This window comes from Microtus oregoni, unplaced genomic scaffold (genome assembly GCF_018167655.1).
Source record: "Microtus oregoni isolate MIOR12 unplaced genomic scaffold, Mior012 000003F_ref0000135, whole genome shotgun sequence".
NCBI classification, from domain to species: Eukaryota; Metazoa; Chordata; class Mammalia; order Rodentia; family Cricetidae; genus Microtus; species Microtus oregoni.
In genome coordinates, this window is record NW_024543062.1 from 69352511 (window position 1) to 69372325 (window position 19815).

The 19815-nt window shown below is 38.9% G+C and overlaps 1 protein-coding gene across 1 annotated transcript in view; it reads left to right on the forward strand.

Moving 5' to 3' along the window:
• Positions 1-17333, forward strand: part of Dennd1b (DENN domain containing 1B) — a 234093-nt gene extending 216760 nt beyond the window's left edge. The window contains exon 24 of the mRNA XM_041648352.1: positions 17167-17333. The gene's annotated coding sequence lies outside the window, so the exon portion shown is untranslated. The remainder of the gene's footprint in view (positions 1-17166) is intronic.
• Positions 17334-19815: the final 2482 nt, after the last annotated feature.

The window sequence follows — 19815 nt, forward strand, 5'->3', positions numbered from 1 at the left end:
TGGAGAGTGTTTCTTATCTATGGTAGTGTGAAGTATCACCATTTAAACATTGTGATTTTCAATTATATTTAATAACTAGTTTTTAGTTTTAGGACTTTTGAAATATTTGAAATGTTAACTTTGAAATATTTAAATACGGTAATAGTATTCACTTCCTATTGCAGCCCTTCCCCCCAAAACACAATACTTAAAATATATTTAAATAAAAGACAAGTTAAGCTCCCTGAGACTTGGTAAATATCCAAATTGTATGCAACCATTAGGCAATTCCCAGCATTGGAAACAGATGTTATAGCTGTCCTTTCTCTGCAAGCTTCCCTTAGAAGCGATGTGCTTGTTAACAGACCGTCAGAAAAGCATTTGAAATTCCAAGCCAATGACAACTGAAACTTGAAATTGTTGTGTTTTTAAATTCCTTACTAAAATATATTCAGAAGCTATTGTTTAAAAAACAACAAAAAACGCTGTTAAGATTGATGACCTTATACATACTGCAAAGACGAAAGCTGGAACTCTGGGCATCGGTGCATGGGGATTGTTTTTAGATGTCCATTGTGAATTTTTTGGCATATGATGTAAGACAGGACTCTGGATGCTTTGGTGAGAATATTCTGGAAGGGTTTAAGTTTGCCCGGGACTACTGATTTGTTCTCACTCTCCTTTAGCTTTTTAAGAATGTCACATCACATATTTTTTTTTTCTTTTGGTCTTTTTTGAGACAGGTTATCAATTTGTGATCCTCCTGCCTCAGCATCCTGGATCCTGGGCTTACAGGTATGCATCGCCACCCCAGGCTCACTCAACTTTTAGCAAACTTACTAGGTGTGCAGGAGTTTCTCATTTTGAATTTGTGCTGCTGCTGCCCCAGGATATCTTGCGGCCAGATCACTGGCTTAGGAAGCAGGCTTTGTACCAGGGTGAGGACTACTTTGCTCCTCCAGTAGCGTGCAGAGTCCTCTCTACAACAGTGGTTCTCATCCTTCCTAATGCTGCAACCCTTTAATTCAGTTCCTCACATTGTGGTGACTCCCAACCATAACGTTATTTTTGTTGCTATTTCATAATTGTATTTTGCTACTACATATCGTAGTGTAAATATCTGTTGTGCATGTTATCCGATATGCAGCCCTTGAAAAAAGATCATTCAACCTCAAAAGAATCTCCCTACCTAGGTTGAGAACCTCTGTTCTTCAGGCTTGGCAGAAAATACCTTGATTTGCCTTGAAGGCCTAATGGTCTTCTCTTATTCTTGATAATGATGATTTGAATTCTTTTTTTTCTCAATGCTTTTAATTTTTGAATCATCTAGTTGGACACCAGTGTGATTTCTGTATGTTCCTGACTTAAGGGCCTTACCATCAGGTTATGGAGAGTAACCAATAGCCTTAGAAATAACCTGTAATTTTTTAAAGGATCTAGGTGACCCCCTTGTCCAATGATTCAACATGTTGTAACCCATTTTTTGGCACTGGAGGTTTTACTTGTAGTTATCAGATGTTTAGTTTGGGCATTGTCTTTTCCCTTATATGGTGACTCCATTTAATTTCCTTTTGCATATGTATATTCTAGAAAGCTATGGTAGTGAGCTTTCAAGTGACTATTCAAAAGATCTACAGTGTTAGCCCTCCCTCTCCGTATTCTCTCCTGTTTTATACCCACCAGCTCTCCATTTAATCCTATTCTGGTTTCCCTTTTATCTCTATTCCTCTATACTCTTACTTTCCCTTCTTTGGAAGATCCCCTCTTTGAACCTGGTTTCTTACTAGGTACCTAACCTTTGTAGTTATTCTAGTTGAAGTCCAAAATCAAAAGCATAAAAGTTACCATGTTTTTTCTTATATGTGGATATTCAGCCTTTTAAAAATGCTCTTAGACCTAGTTTGTAGACATTCTTTATAGTCTTCATCTATTGAGAAGTCTTTGCAACAACACATGGTGAATATTTGAATATTGTCCCCTGTTTTTACCATATTGGTTGAGAAGATTTCTTCTATTTTAATTTGTTAATATTAATTATCTCTTTAAGACTTTTGGTGCTGACATCCACGAGAGATGTCTCTGCCACTTTTATCAGTACATGCACAGTTTCAGTATCATAGGAACCGTAGAATGGGTTGGGGTTTTATTTTTCCTCCCTAGTTTCTGAAACATGTTGAGTGAAATTAGTTGTGTTTCATCAGTGAATGTTTGGTTCGGCTCAGCAGTCATAGCAGCAAAACCATCTAAGGGTAGAGTTGTGTGGTGATTTGAAAGAAAGTGGCCCCATGGGAGTGGCATTATTAGGAGGTGTGCCTTTGTTGGAGAAAGTGTGTCACTAGGGACAGGCCTTGAGGTCTCAGATGCTCAAGCCACACTCAGTGTGGCAGTCTCTGCCTGCTGCCTGCTGATCCTGCTGTAGAACTCTCAGCTTCCTCTCCTGCACTATATCTGCCTGCATGCCACTATGCTTCCCACCATGAAGATAATGAACTGAACCTCTGAACTGTATGCCAGCCCCAATGAAATGTTTCCTTAAGATTTGCTGTGGGTTTGTGAAACAGAAGTTTTAGACATATACATTGTATAAACAGTAGCATATTTATGTCAGAATGACTGTGACTCCCTTCCATAACCACGAAATAAATATCTAGCCTCAAAAAAAAAAAAAAAGAGTCGCTGTGGTCATGGTGTCTCTTCACAGCAATAAAACTATAAAACAAGTTGTGAGCAAAATGATTAAAAACTATGAACTCGGTTTCCTTAGTAGACATTTAGCTCTTCAGATCATCTGATTTTCAGTGAACTTTGGTTACCTGTACCTCTCAAGAAATGTGTCTACTTTTAAAATGATTTGCATCAGACTACTAAGAATATATGCTCAGTATTCTTTTAGTGCCTATAGAAACTGTTATATTCTTTTTTCTATTTTTAAATCTCTTTTGTACGTTTATTTATTGTTTATATGTGTGCATGGGTATACCAGTGAGTATGGGTCAGAGGATAAAAACTGTGTGCCTTCTGCGTGCTTGACTGTATATGTCTGTACTTGTATTTTCAAAGTATCTCTCTCACCCCATAAAAAGCCTCAGGAGCTCAAGAGATTGCCACTTGCTCCTTTTCCAGAGACTTATCAATACATCTTCGATAGCTTTCCCTTTGCTTCTTTTAGGTTTAATAGTGGATTTTTTCTCTTAAACTAGAGCTTGGCACATTGACATTTGACACTGCTTCTTTTATTAACTGGTAATATACTAGTTTTTAACCTACATCTGGTTCACAAATGTGTAAGATTCTTATTATTTGAAGATTATTCCAAATATCTTTGTTACTGAATTTTCAATGAATCCTATTATAGAAGATAAAATAGTATACATAATTTAAGTACTTTTATGTATAGTGGCTTTTTCATATTGAATGCTTTGTATGCTGAAAATGTATATTCTTCTGTATTCTGTAAGTCTTGTGAAGTCCTTTTGGTCAACAGTGATGTTTAATTTTGTTTCCTTATTGACTGATCTTGCTGTCTTGCCCAGGCTGTTCTTGAAGTCTTTGACTTAAGCAATCGTCTCTCCAACCTCAGCCTTCTGAACAGCTGGGGCTACTGACACACACACTACATCCAGCTTCAAATCTCTTATATTGTGTGTGTGTGTGTGTGTCTGTCTGTCTTATTTGGTCTATTTGCTATCGAAAGAAACGTTGAAATGTCCAGGTGAAACTTATAGTCTGTTTCATCTCTCCTCTGAGTTCTGTCAGTTTTTGTTCTGTGTTTCACCAAGCTCTTAGTAAATCCCTTATACCTGTGGTTTTATCTCATCTTGACAAATTGCCCTATTTGATATCACCAAAAAATTTCTCTGAATATGTAGGTAATACTTTCTTCTGAAAAGTTATTTTATATGATATAATCACAGCCAACACTTACTCTTAGTTAGGTCAGAACAATGTATAATATTCTGACCTTTTATGTTCAAATTATTTATGTCTTTCTATTTCAAGACTTCAAATTCTTATCAATGTATTATTTTATTCATTTATTGAGAGTTTCATGTATGGGCACTGTGTTTATATCATTTCCCCCATCTCCAACTACTTCTGTGCTCCCCATTCATTCCTTTTTAAATTCACAGCCTCTTGCTCTCTAAGTATTGTTGCTGTGTGTGCATGCACGCACATACACCTGCACACATACACACACAAATTAATTAATACAACCTGCTGAATCTGTTTAGTTTTGCTCATGTGTATATTATTTTGGGCTCAACTGATCTATCTAGATGGAACTGGATGGCCTTCCAGGGGCGCTGTCCCTGTTGTCCCTGGAGAAGACTGAATCTCCCTCCTTCAGCAGCCATTAATGGCCTGTAGCTCTTCATTGGAGGGTGGAGCCATGTGGGATCCTCCTCATCCATGTTGCCATGTCATTTTCTCAGGCCCTGTCTGGGCAGTCCTGTTGTTGAGATTTCATGGGTACAACTTCCCTGTCATAGGTAGGAAGGTACTATCTCACAGCGGAAATCCTGGTCTTCTGCCTGTAACCACATATTTCTACCACATCTTCCACAATGTTCTCTTAGCCTTAGGGGTGGAGGTTATGTTGTAGAAGAATCAGTTGGGGCTAGGTATCCTACAGTCAGTTGTTCTCTGTATGTTGACTAGTTGTGCCCTTCTATAATTGTCCCTATTTGCAGTGAAAGAAGCTGCTTTGATGAGGGGTAAGAGCTACTCTCGTGTGAGTATAGGATCAAGTATTTGGAATGCAGTTAGTTAGGAATTGTTCCATTTTAGGGAACTTTAGGTTTTCCTCTAGAGTTCATGGCCTCACCAACCATGCAATAGTGTGGTTCACAGTACCAGGCACGAGTCACCTCTTAGAATGACTTTTAAATTAAATACCTGTTGGTTACCCCAGGAATATAAATGCCATTGTTGCATCTTTTTGCGATAGCGTGCTGTTCTGATCTTTGATGTGATTTGTAGGCTTTCCAGCAGGGTAGGACTACAGATTGCTTTCCTTCCCTGTTAGTTTGCATAGCTCCTTCTGGTACTGTGAGATCTATAGAGGCTTCTGAATCAGTTACAGCTCAGTTGCTCCAGTTCCTGTGTTTAAATGTGCAGTGTCTTCTGTGGTACAGGTTCACCCTTAATTTTTGGCAGGCAACCAAGGGCAATGGCAATAACCTGTATTGTGGTGTGTGTGTGTGTGTGTGTGTGTGTGTGTGTGTGTGTGTGTGATTTAAAGTAAGAATAAAATAATTCCCTATGGTTTTTAAAAACAGTTTTAGTGTTGCTTATTCCTTCTCTCTCACGCTTTCTCTGTTGCCTTTCCTCTCTCTCCTTAGCCAAGTCTCCCTGACCCTGTGCTTTGAATGAGAATGGCCCCGTAGGCTCATTTGTTTAAATGCTTAGTCACCAGGGAGTGGTACTATTTGAAAAGATTAGGAGGTGTGACCTTGTTGGAGGAAGCACATCACTTGGGGTGGGCTTGGAGGTATCCAGAAGCCTAAACCAGGACCAGTGGTTCTCTCTCTTCCTGCTCCCTACAGATTCAGATGTAGAACTCTCAGCTACTTCTCCAGCAAAATGTCCACCTCAATGTTAGCCAGGACCAGTGGTTCTCTCTCTTCCTGCTCCCTACAGATTCAGATGTAGAACTCTCAGCTACTTCTCCAGCAAAATGTCCACCTCAATGTTAACCAGGACCAGTGGTTCTCTCTCTTCCTGCTCCCTACAGATTCAGATGTAGAACTCTCAGCTACTTCTCCAGCAAAATGTCCACCTCAATGTTGCCAGTGATCCCTGCCATGATGACAGTGGACTTAAACTTCTGAAACTCTGGGCAAGCACCAACTAAACACTTTCTTTTATAGGAGTTACTATGGTCATGGTATTTCTTCACAGCAGTAGATTGCTGACCAAGTCAGACCCCATTTTTCCGTCTCCTATTAATAATGAGTTTCAGTGAGCTTTCTATTCATACTCAATTCAGTGGTCTTTGCCTTTCCATTTAGTGGTCAGATATTTTACATGATTTAATTACTGATGGGAATGAGTGGAAGAGTGGCATATTTGGTTTTTCTTTTTGCTCCATTATTTAATTTTCTTATTTTTGTCTGAATTTGAATTAAGTTGTTTTCTTTTTTCTTTTTTTTTATTTATTAAAATTTTCCACCTCCTCCCCTTCTCCCATTTCCCTCCCACTCCCCCTCTTCCCTTCCTCTCCAGTCCTAAGAGAAGTCAGGGTGCCCTCCCTGCGCTGTGGGAAATCCAAGGCCCTCCCCCCTCTATCCAGGTTTAGGAAGGTGTGCATCCAAACAGACTAGACTCCCAAAAAGCCAGTACATGCAGTAGAATAATCAAAACCAGGTGCCATTATCATTGGCTTCTGAGTCAGCCCTCATTGTCAGCCATATTCAGAGAGTCCGGTCTGATCACATGCTCGTTCAGTCCCAGTCCAGCTGGCCTTGGTGAGCTCCCATTAGATCAGTCACATTGTCTCAGTGGGTGGACGCACCCCTCATGGTCCTGACTTCCTTGCTCATGTTCTCCCTCTTTCTGCTCTTCCTCTGGACCATGGGAGCTCAGTCCAGAGCTCCAATGTGGGTCTCTGTCTCCATCTCCATCTATCACTGGATGAAGAGTCTATGGTGATATGCAAGATATTCATCAGTATTGCTATGGGGAGAAGGCCAGTTCAGGCACCCTCTCCTCTGCTGCCCAGGGACCTAGCTGGGGACATGTCCTTGGACACCTGGGAACCCTTCTAGAGCCTGGTTGAGAAGGAGAAAGGGTGGATATGGGAGCAGAGAAGAAGATATCTTAATTAAGGGAGCCATTTTAAGGTTTGGCAAGAGACTTAGCTCTAGAGGGGTTCCCAGGTGTCCAAGTGGATTAAGTTTTATGACTGCATTTGATCATAACTGATGGTTTATCCATATTCTTTTCTTCTTTTCAAATATTTTTAATTGAAATAGAATGACATTATTTCTCCCCCTTTCTTCCTTCTAGTCTCCTCCAGATACTCTTCCTCCACCTTCCCATGTTCCCCTCACTCTCAAGTTGATAGCCCTTTTTTCTTTGCTCATTGTTACATACATATATATGTAACATATATGCATATGCATGTATATGCACAAATAAAAATATAACCTGCTGAGCCCATTTTTGTTGTTTTTGTGTGTATTGTTTCAGGGATCACAACTTTGCACTGGACATCCTGTGAGGGACTCATCCCTAGAAACGACTACTGTTCCTTTTCCCAGCAGTTGTTAGGTGCCTGCAGTTCTTTGTCTAGGAGTGGGACCCTGTGAAAATTTTCCCTTCCACTTTAGCATGTCCATTGATATTGCCGCTGTTCTTTTCTTGTCTGTGTGGCCATTTCTAGGAGACATTGTTTCACAGAAGACTTCCTGGCATTCTAGGAGGTCTTACAATCCTTCCCTCTCCTTTTCCAAAATGGTCCCTGAGCCATAGATGCAGGAACTGTGGTGTATATTATATGTATCTGCTGGGGCTAGGTTCCCCATGATCTATTGATTTCTGCATTTTGTTAAGTTATCTTTTTCTGTGATGGTCTCTTGCTGTAAAAGAGGCCTCGTTGATGACAAGTTGTAGCTGCACTTGTTGGCAGACACAGGGTAAGGTTTATAATGTAATAAGGAAATACCAGGGACTATCTATGTAGTCTTTGGTTGCCTCTCAATAGTTGAGGGTGGGCCCCTATTGCTGAAGATGCCTCATACTTAGGACATAAGATTCCAATGTTTTGAGCTGGGTTTGACATGAAAGTCTTTTCTTGTGTTTTGCTTCTGTAGCCCCAGAAAATATGCAAAATGCAACACCTATGACCCATGACATAGACAAGCATGGCAAAGATATCTATAAAGGTGCAGTAAGTGGTGTTCATATACCAGTGGCAACCATCAGCCATGTAATTGGACTATAGGCCCACTCAACATGAAGAAATCATGACTGGCACTAGAAACCTAAACAACCTTCTGGGGATGGTGAGGTCATGGAAATTAGAGAAGAATCTGCCTCCACCACTTTGACAGCCCAGCATAATCCTCCCCCTTTTTAAAATGCAGAAGGAGCTGTAGGATTTAAAATATTTACCAGGAATGTATCACAGTCTGTCTTCAGAAATATGCTAGGTGACATAAATTTGAGTTCTTAACAGTAAGTGATTCAGTTCCTTCATACTCATCTAATGATTTCACAACCTTTTAAAATGCTATTGTGATTGCTGCTTGAAACAATTTCCCATGAAGTTATTAATGAATCAGAATAGTGTTTTTATATTTGCATACATGGCCACCATCTCTGGCACTCTTGAGATCCTTTCTACGGGTCATTTGCAACTTTATGCAGTTCCCCATCATTCTTCAGAGGTCAGGTTTGGTGACAATAAAAAAAATCTCACCTTCTCTAACAAAAATTAATTTGTTTCAATGGTTTCTCTTACTTTCCCATGCATTTTGAGAGTTTTTTCCCTATAGATGAACATCTTTTTTCTAGTTCTTTACTACTATTACTCCATGGACTTATAGCCTGCATAGATTGACATAGATTCTACTGTCACCCATACTTTGTAGTCTTTGATCACTGAGCACATTCAAAGCTCTCTCATGATTATTGGGTAATCATATCTAGCATCTTTGTAGTTTCAGATATACTGCTTTTGTTCATAAATTCAATTTGCATAACAGATTGCTTTCTTTTGGGCCACCAACCAGCTATGAAAATTTAATATTAGTTATAAATGCTTGGCCTTATCTTATACTTGTTTCTTGCTAGTTCTTATAGTTTAATCTGTTTCTCTTCATCCACATTTTGCCTTGGGCTTTTTACCTTTCTTTCTTCTGTGTGTCCTATTTCATCTAATGGCTGCCCTGAGGCATGTTCCTCTAATATGGGATTCACCTCTGTATGCTGTGATTACTATTAATGAATAAAGAAAACTGGCTTGGCCTGATAGGGTAGAACAGAGCTAGGTGGGAAAAACTAAACTGAATGCTGGAAGAATGAAAGGCGGAGTCTGAGAGAAGCCATGGAGCCCCTGCAGGAAACAGATGTGCTGAAACTTTGCTGGCAGGCCATGGCTTCATGGTGATGCACAGATTAATGGAGATGGGTTAAATTAATATGTAAGAGTTAGCCAATAAGAAGCTAGAGCTAATGGGCCAAGCAGTGATTTAAATAATATTGTTTCTAGCCAGGAACAAACAAGCGACCTCCTCACTACAGTCCTCTCTTTCTCCCTTGATCTTTCCCTCTCCTACTCTCTTGAGCCTAGATTTCTCCTCCTACTTCTTACTGCCCACGATTCCCACTTATCTCTCTCCTGCCTAGTGACTGTTCAGCTTTTTGTTTGACCAATCAGGTACCTTAGGCAGGCAAGGTGAAACAGCAACACATCTTTACATAATTAAACAAATGCAGCATAAACAAATGCAACACATCTTTACATAGTTAAATATTCTATAACATATTTGCATATTTTCTATTTTTACATTACAATGTTTTTTAATATTTATAGTAGCTGAGTCTTTTTTGATTTTTGTCTGAAAACTGTATCAGCTCTGTCATTTCAGGGACTTTTTCTACTGATTATGTTGTCAGATGATACAGTAAATTTTCTTTTAACTGGCAATGTATGGTTAGATGTCAATAGTCTTCAATCATGGATTTCATTATATTCTGTTAAGTATTTTGAATTTTATTCTGGGACACAGCTAAGGTCTTTACAAAACATCTTAGCTCATTAAAATTTGCTGTTCATCTGTGTGATTATGGGTTCAGTTGATTCTCAATTGTAGATCCAGTATAGGCCTTCTTTTGAGTAGGCCTTCTTATGCCTATTGGACAATTTCTCCCCAGGTCTCTGTGTGGAGACCTTTCTAGGCTAATGACCTTTTATGAGACCTGGGAGTTGTTCTGTTTACATTTCTCTTGTAGTTCTTTAGCTTGGAGCATATACTTGGAGCACACACACATTAAGTTCTGCAGCAAAGATTTAATAGGTCCTCTCTGAATATTTCCATAAGTCTCCTAAATAAGCAAGCGAGGCTTGAGACAAGCAGACAAATAGACTTAAAGGCAGTTCAGTGAGACGGTGCTAGCAGGGTGCAGGTGAAACATATTGGTAGACTTCATATGAGTTGAATCTTACTAAGGATATTCCTGAGCTTTGTAGATACAGCCTGATAAATGACGGTTCTGTGTGACAATTCTGTACTCTGGATCAAGACCCTCAAAAGAATTGCTGCGACTAGAAAAATTTTACTCTTCTCTTCATGTGCATAGGGGTGTTTTGGACACAGCACAAACCTCCAGACTACAAATATTAGAAAAGACAGTTCCCAAGTGGAGATTCTAGGACCCCTCAGGAGTTAAAGTCATTCTGTACTTGATTTTCAAGGACATGTGACTGTTACAGAAAATATCCAAGTGGAGATGATTTAGAAGAAATAAAACATTTGCAGAAATTTTACTCTTTTAAGAACTGGGAAGAAAGCTAAGCAATTTAAGATTTTGATTAAAATATTAAACATATTTAAAGATTGAAAGAAAAATATACTGTTCAGATAAGAGAGAATTCATCATGACAACATTGACAAACACTTTCTGGTTAAGGTCCAGGCAACTGTAACTTCACTTTAACTCATGTATTTTTGAGGAAGCCCCAGAGCCTTCCCTTAATTATGTCATTGCTTGGGATTGCTCTATTTGCCCCTTCCCTAGACTAGTGTGCAAACACCATATTAGTGTTTCTAGTTGCTGAGTTAAAAACCAGAGGGGAAATGGAGTTCATGACGAATTTTCACAGACATGAAATTGATTTTCACGTTTATACTCAGCCCACCCTATTCCCTTGGAAACCCAAATCTTGTTTTATTCATCTTGGAATCTCTGGCTTTTAATGGATCAGGCTCATGTAACAGCCCGGTCTTAAGTGGAATTAAATAGATCATCTTTAGTTCCAGATGGTGGATCTTCCGAAGGCTCTTATACCTCTAGGTTAACAACCCATAGGTACAATCAATGAACTGCCTCTTCTTTTGGCAAAGCCCTACATTACATTGCATTGATCACATTACCTTAGAGATGCAGAACGAAAACAAAAAGAGAGCGGTTGCTATCCTAATAGTTCAGTAAACCTCAGCTCTGAAGTTACAGTGGAAATGTAAGAGAAAAGCTCAAGCAAGAAGCCAAGAATTGATTTCTAAACAGACCCTAGAAGAAGCGAATTCTGTACTCATTTTGACACTTAACCATGAGCAAGATTCTCAGAACACGGGAAGGTTCCATGACATGTAGTTTTAGAAGGTCTAGAAACTGTGAATCAAACCACCATCTAGTCCGGCCTTTTCCCTGGTCTATGTCTACTAAATGTAGACCATTGTATCCAAGCAAAGCCTCATTCTTTCATTTGTTTGTTTGTTTGTTTGGATTAACGAGCAGAATTTCATTGTATGTACCTGGATGTCCTGGATGTTGCTCTATAGACCAGGCTGGTCTCAAATTCACAGAGATTCGCCTGCTTCTGCCTTCCGAATGTTGGGATTTAAGGCGTGCACCACCATCACCCAGCACAAAGTCTCTCTTTTTTTATGCAAGGTCCACTAAGGAAACTCTCTGCTAACATTAAACATCATTATGTATTGTGATTTTTAAGTGGAATAATAAGGAGAAAGCAACTGGCATTTGGTTTGTCCTAGTGATTGTTTACACATTTATTTAATGATTTTGAAAATGTTAACGACAGGAAAGAATTTTGAGGTCATTTAAAACTTATTTATATTTAAATTATTTGATAGAATTCTCTACAAATTTGACCCTAAGCACATTGTAAATCAGGTTATGATATTGTCTCAGGAAGGCGGATGTGTTCTGAGTGGTGTCTTCAGCAATGCTGAAATTTCAACCTCATTACTTGCATCTTATTTTCTTGTTTGTCTTCACTGCCCTGTGTTGCAGATTGAACTTTTTAAAAACGTTTCTCCACTTGTCACATTCTAAATGTCAACAGGCTAGTATTTATATAATTGGCTTCTCCCTTCTCTTTCTTTTCAATTTATTATACCCTCCCTTAACATGAGAGGATTTCTTTTTCTCTGGACAGTAAGAAACAAGACAAAAACCATTCAAGACAATTAACCACTCAACTGTATTCAGAAACACCTGCCTCTATGGCCTGTGCAATCCTTTCCTCTAAGGCAAGATTTTGGTAAATTTGATATCAATCAACTCTATTATGCTTGGGATAAAATGCAAGACATTTTGTGATTGTTTTTTAGTCTGATGTCTTTGAGATTGGCAAATACACATAAATGGGTGAAACAAACAGTTATGCTGCTCAGAATGAGTTGGGGCAATATTATATTTGCCATATTTTATATTCCAAATATGACTTGTAAAAAATATACATCTTGAGTGCCATTTTAGGACAAGCATACCTTTTAAGTCTCCAAGGTCTGACATCTTAGGAATTATGTGTTGTTCAAGGAGTGACTTGGAAACTTTCTCCTAGACGATCAAATCCCCACAGTTGATTTCGCTTCAGCAATCTGATTCATGGAAAGTGAGAGTTAAGAAGTTAGGGAAGGTGTCCAAGGTTTGCCAGCTAGTTTGGTTTGCTTTCTTGTTTTAGGTTGAAGATGTAGAAAGAAGGCAAAGCAGTAAATTTACCTGATACTGTGAATATGGCCAACAATCTGAAACTAGAGAAACCCTGGACCCAGGGGAAAGCAAAATTAACTGTTCTGCTAAAAGAACATAGCAATAAAATAACTCCTAGTGACCATCTGCTTTGCCTGTAAATTAGTGCCTTGCTTGTTCAGCCACCATTAGAGAAGCTTCATCTTACAAGAGATGAGCATTAACACAGAGACCCACAAGTGGACAGTATGCAGAGAGTGAGAGACTTCAGAACACTCAGTCCTAAATGGAATGTCTTCATCAATCCTTTCTCCTCAGGGCCTGAAAACTATACAGAAGAGGATGCAGAAAAATTGTAAGCGCTAGAATGACACCAACGACACTGTTTTCTAGACCCTGCAGAATTGGCACACTCATGAACTCACAGAGACTAGCAGCATGCACAGGGTCTGCACAGGTTCAAGCTGGAATGGGGTCCTAGCACCGAGTGGGGAAAATTGACACTGGCTACCATCCTTCACCAAGAAGCTATCTCCAATTGACGACTGTTTGTAAAGCAAAAGATCGATTTTCTCCAGTGGAGTTTCCCTATGTATACAAATCACCCTTAAGGGAAGGCCCAGGGCCCCATGCCCAGCTGGAGATGAATAACACAAAACAAATTTAATGATATTTTTGTAGGCTTTGTCTAATATTGATTTATTTGGGCAGTTTTTGTTGTTTCTTATTTTGTACTTTTTATGGGGTTTACGTGTGTGTGCGTGTGTGTATGTGTATGTGTGTGTATTTTGAACTTTTTCTTTCTTTGTTTTCACTGTGGTTTATCTTGTTTGTTTGTGTTTTTTAAACAAAGAAAGGTTATTGAGTTGGATGGGTCTGGAGGTAGGGAAGAGTTAGGGGAGGGAAAAACCACAATCAAAATATATTATGTGAAAAAATATTTTAATAAGTATATAGAGCAAAATAAAACTTCAAAAAGAATCCAAGAGTAAGTAATTTGCAAGACAATTTTAAGACACGCTTCTTTATAGATGTCAAGTGGTGACTATGTTAAAATAAGAGATAATTAACGGAGACACTTGACCCCATCCCAGACACATGGTTGGAAGGGCCTATAGATGGTCTCACAAAGAGCTTCTTGCTAAGCTTTCAGCATCCGCATTCCACGTAAACCACCAGTTAGAGGGAGGTGTGCTTAGCCACCCCGCGGACTCCTGGGGCAGCAAGCTCAGTGTGTAAGAAGAGGTAGAGAATTTTTCTGGAATCTTCATATCTTTGACTGTCAATGGGAAGGGCTTAGAACCAAAGAGGATCTGAGGAGCGTGAGCGTGATGAAAGGGACATCTCTGTGACATGGAAATCTCTTTCTCATGGCAAAGAAACAAACGAGAAGTTCAGCTATGCAATCAGTGCTCAACGAGCTGAAGACCATGGCACAAGTATCTTGGTTTTGGTGAAGACTCATGGTAGATGGCATTAAAATGGTAAGAATGCAAGCAGAAGGTATCATGTAGAGAGACATGAAGCCTTGAGGAATCCAAGGCTCAAACAAGTCTTTTATAAGATCTCGCTTGCCTTCACTGGGCATAGTAGTACACCCCCTTAATCCCAGGACTTGAAAGACAGAGGCAGATGGATCTCTATGAATATAAAGCCAGAATTCCATCCCACCCAGGGTTACAGAGTGAGACCCTATTTAGAATAAGGCAAAAAGGGACCAATTCAACTCTGCAGTAAGTACATTAACCCCACTGGCTAACTTGTTATGTTTCTAAAGCCTCAACACTGCCACGTGGGGGGCCTTGCTGCCAGTAACATTGACCTTTGGAAATAAGCTATGTGGAACCCTTATCGCATAAATTATAACACCCAGTTGGATTAAATTTCACAATAACTAAATATAGTTGTTCAGAAAGTTCACATTTATGCCTACCCTATTTCCTCAGTTATTGCTTTAAATAGTTAATTATCACCAATACTTGAATTTGGGTGTAAAGAAGCTAACTTTAAGAACTGTATTAGTTTGCTTTTTTTGCATTACTGCAATGTGGCAGCTAACAATATAAGAAGTGAAATTTTGGTTTAACCAGCACAAACTTTTGGAGCTTCGTGTCAAGAGTTGTGGAGAGCAGCACCTTATACTGTTCAGAGGAAGAGCTTCCACCACAAACAAGAAGTCAGAGTGAGACAGGGCTTCCATAACCCTCCCGGGGAATGGCCCTGGTGAGCTAAGTGTCTCCCACTAGGCACTATCCCATGTATATCTGCTACCTTTCTAAAGTGCGCCCCCTGCAGATCTTAAATCACAATGGGCCATTAGTGAGCACTCAGATCACACCAAATCATAGAAAGAACTGAAATTTTATATCTAACCTGTCTTGGTAATGAAAACTACATCAGCATCCCTCACACCTAATTTGTACTTCATGGAAACAGTTGACATAACTGTGCGAACTCTTCTATCTAGCCTCTTTTTAGCAAGCACTTTCGTGGAAGAGGACTAATTTTGATCAAATTTATTTCTAAACATGATGGGACCCGCTTTGAATTTTGAGCTCTATATCAATCTGCCGTCTCGGAAATTTTTCTCTTGGTTTTATTGTTGCTGGTTTTCATTTCTTGATCAAAAACCAGGAAAACCAAATATCAGTATGAAAAGAGACGGAATCATCCTTTTTTTAAAACTAGTTGAAATTATTTATTGGGCAATACATTTTTATGATAGCTCTGATTCTGCTTTAGTGGTCAGGACTGAAATCTCTTGAGGTAGGTGTTAAATATATGAATGTTAAGAAGAGCAAATGACCTTCCCACAAGCCACTAGAATCCCAGTAAATATAAATAAATGTGATTTTTATTATATGTGTGTGTTTCTCTTGTTTCTTCGAAGGAGAGATGGTAGAATTATTTATATCTCTTGTCAAGTGATTTAAGCTAGCTTCTATGCATAATAACTGATTTCATTGTGACACTCACGCGTGTACATATTTCATTCACATCCCCCCTGCTGCCTTTCTTGTCCCCTTCTTTTGGCGGATGCTCTCCTTCATCCTTTTCTTCTTCGCAACAAGCCCCATTCTACTTCTATCTCAGTTTAGTGACCCAATAATTTTCATCAGGGCTTTTTACAGGAACATAGATGGGGGTTGTTTACAGGACCATGTGACCTTATCAGTAGCTATACCACTAGAGAAAATGACTCTCCCTCTCCACCTACCATTGGTTGCTTCTCAGCTCATAGAAAGGAGTAGGACCCGTCAAGCCTCTTCTTTCATGACAGGGTGTCAGCGGGTTCACGTTGGTCATGACCTTATGCAGATAATCAGCTGCTCTGAGGTCAAGAGTGCTACAACCATGTTTCTCCTGGGTGTCACCTTTCTACATTGAACCCCATCCCCATTCCTCTAGTTCAGTGCTTCCCAACCTTGCTAATGCTGTGACCCTCAACCATAACATTATTCATTGTTACTTCATAAGCGTAATTTGGTACTGTTGTGAATCACAGTGTAAGTATCTGACCTCTAGGATATTTGATATCAGACCCCTGTAGGACTCGCGACCCATATGTTAGGAATTACTACTCTAGTTCTTATGCGTTTCCTGGTACGTCTGTAATATTTCCAGAGCCTTGGGATGTTAATTACCTATGGTTTCTAGAACCATCTTTATCCATCCATACAGTATAACTCCATTGAAACTCCTTTAAAAAAAAAGAGTTGTAGGTTTAGGTTTTTAATTTAGTTTTTAAGTTTTAGTTTATGAAGCATCAGATTTTCTTATGGCTTTTTCATATACCATTAATATAGGTTGTCTTCTGCCCTCTCATTCTAAACATATAATATGTTATTATTATTATTATGTTATATAATGATGTCTTAATAACATTATTAATATTAATGTTATTAAGACACCATAATTGTAATTTCTACGAGTGAGTCTGGTCACTGGATCCTTGAGATAAAATATCTGCAAAGCATATATCATTTCCTCTGTTCTCTTTGAGACACTTAAATCCTGTTACTTCAGACTCAGTTAAATTCAATTAGTATCTAGCAGTGAAAGGCAATGAATTGAAACTCACATATTATCCCAATCACTAACCAAGATGGCTTTCCATCTTTTTTTTTCTACAGTAGTAAACATCAATGAATTATAAAAATAAGTGCTTTTAGGAAAAACACTTTTAAACATTTATTTACCATTTGTGATTATTCTTTGGAGAACTTTCAGGTACGTTCATTCATGTATTTGTTGGCTATGGGGTCTTTTGGGTTTTAATCTTTGTAGCTATTTATACGTCTGGATAGTAAGACATGTCTGGTGTAGCTGCTAGATTTCTCCCATTCTGGGGGTTCTTCATTCACGCTTCTTGTTCTGTAAAGAGCTTTTTAATTTGTATAATCTCAGTTGTCCACTGTTGTGGTTATTTCTCCAGCTCTTGGAGTCCTTTCCAGAAAAACAGTCTTGCCTATTCTTTTGTTTTGAGCTGTTTTCCCGTGACCACTGGTGTCTGTTGTTGTTTTATAGAGCTGATGGTGGTAACACGGCAGCTGACGACAGTGACTGTCAGGACTTCTTGAGTCTCCAGCAGCATCAACGGAAAGTATCGATTCACCTGTCCTTCTCTCTTGATCCTCCCAGTGAGTGATTAGTCAATTTCCCGCTGGATTTATGCTCTGTAGTGCTTGATTCACGCCATGAAAATTTTGATTCTGAAGTGAATATGACTTTTCTAATGTCAACCTACTTCCAATAAAAATGAAACTCTCACTGCATTGAACTGCATTGAGTAGTGCTGACAAAAATGTGTGTTTCCCATTGTTGCCCATTCTTCTGTGATCTGGTACCCAGGATTTGCTTCACGGGGTTCCAGAAGTCTGGGAACAACACCCATCGAATGTACTTGGCAGGGCTCGCTTGAGGACAGCTGCTTTAGGGCCCAGCCACAGGGACATTCCCTATGTCAGGCAACAGTCTCTCTTCAAAAACTGCCTCTCAGCCTACACATTCCAGCTCTGAACGAGCAGGACTCGGAGTTGTTCATGGTTTGCAGAGGGAGCCTCCCCACTCAGAATGAGTGAAATAAGGCAGACCTTAAATGGAAGCATTCCTGTGGCCTTAAGTGTCTCTGAAATACATTTTCCAGAACTCTGTTTCCATCACTCACACATTTGCATACACCACAGCTCCATGGCTCAGCTGCCTGCTCACTGGCAACTCTCAGACAGCTGCAAAGGCCTTTTGTTAGTAGAGTAAACGTTTAGGAGAACATCTAGGTTAGCTTTACTACAACAGAGCTTATAGATAAAAATGCCCTGTATTTGAATTATTGAGGGATGTTTGGTCTTTCTTCAAAAAGAAGCCACAGGCAATTTTAACTCCAGGATAAGAAAAAAAAAAAAAAAACCATTCACCCACAGAGTATAAAACCCCATGAATGTATTTATTTATTTCTGTTGTCATTATTATTTTAATTATACTAGGTTATGTAAGGTCATTTTATGGAACTGTATAGTACTTTTCCCCCAGTTCTTTAAAAGATCTCTACATTCAAATGATGAGGGCACATTTATAACTACCATATTAAATTTTATTTTTTAAAAAATAAATCTTCAATTAATCCTAATTTAAGTTTATTAAGGAATAAAACCCTTAATGAAGGATTTTTACGTCAGGAACATAGATATCGACTTCTCCATGTGAACCCAGGCTCAATTTTTCCTGAAAGCACTTATTTTTATAATTCATTGATGTTTACTACTGTAGAAAAAAAAAGTTGGAAAGCTGTACATAAAAGCAATTCAATTTTATCCAACAACAAAGAAAACTGAAGTCATGCCATTCACAGGAAAATGGATGGAGCTGAAGAGTATTGTTGTATCAAGCAAAGCAACTCAGGCCCAGAAAGAGAAACACTACCTGCGCTCTCTCTTGTGTGGATCCTAGCTTTTAATTGTTATGCATGTGTACTGATGGGTCTTAAGTGGGGATAGAGGTCAGGAAACTAGAAAGGGACCAGGAAAGGGTTACAAAGATTTGAGCGCAGGGGGCTGGGAAGGTGAAAGAACACATGCAGCATGCCATGAAAAGGAAAAGCGACTACTGTGTTACGTGGTGTGTGAAGCCTGTTAAGTTCTTACTCACATGGGGATCCTAACATATGTATGTATCTCCACATCTGCATGTGACTACATGTATTTTATACATGTAGTCACGTATATAACCAATACGCATGTGGATTATGTATCTCCACATCTGCATGTGACTACATGTATTTTATACACATACACATATATAACCAATATGCATGTGGATTATGTATCTCCACATCTGCATGTGACTACATGTATTTTATACACATACACGTATGTAACCGATATGCATGTGGATTATGTATCTCCACATCTGCATGTGACTACATGTATTTTATACACATACACATATATAACCAATATGCATGTGGATGTAATATAGCACGGAGAAAGGAGAACAATGAAGGGTGAGTATTGTGTGATGAGGAAGGATTGAATGCAAGTAATGAGCACCCAGATAACAAAAGAGGACATAAAACTAATTGCTTTTCTAGTTTTCTGTCATAATTTTTCCAGTTTTATTCCTTTAATAGTGAATATGAGCACAAAAAATGTATTTGATAATAAAAGTATAAAATCCAGTGTGAAGTTCCGCAGCTTCAAAATGGCTAGTCTAACCATTTAGAAGGTCATTGAGGTAGGCAGACTTTGGGTCTGGTTAATTTTGGTGTGTAATTTCTGTTTGTAAGTTCTTTATAAGAAGTTTTAATTACATTTTTTTTTTTTTTTTTTTTTTTTTTTTTTTTTTTTTTTTTTTTTTTTTGGTTTTTCGAGACAGGGTTTCTCTGTGGTTTTGGAGCCTGTCCTGGAACTAGCTCTTGTAGACCAGGCTGAAAGTTTGCTATCAACAGTTATGTGTGTGGCTTTGGTTTATTTTTGGCCGTTTTTGTGGAGCCCATGCATGTGGTACTTACGGGTGATTTCAGTATTACAGAAGTGGTTTCTTTAGCCAATGGGATGGCTGCTATCGGGGAACAATAGAAGATTTAGGCACAGCTTGAAATCTGCCCAATTTACAGGCTCATCTCCCTGTGGTGATTTGGAGGATGGTAAGAAGGAGTTGCACGCTTGCTTGGCAAACAGA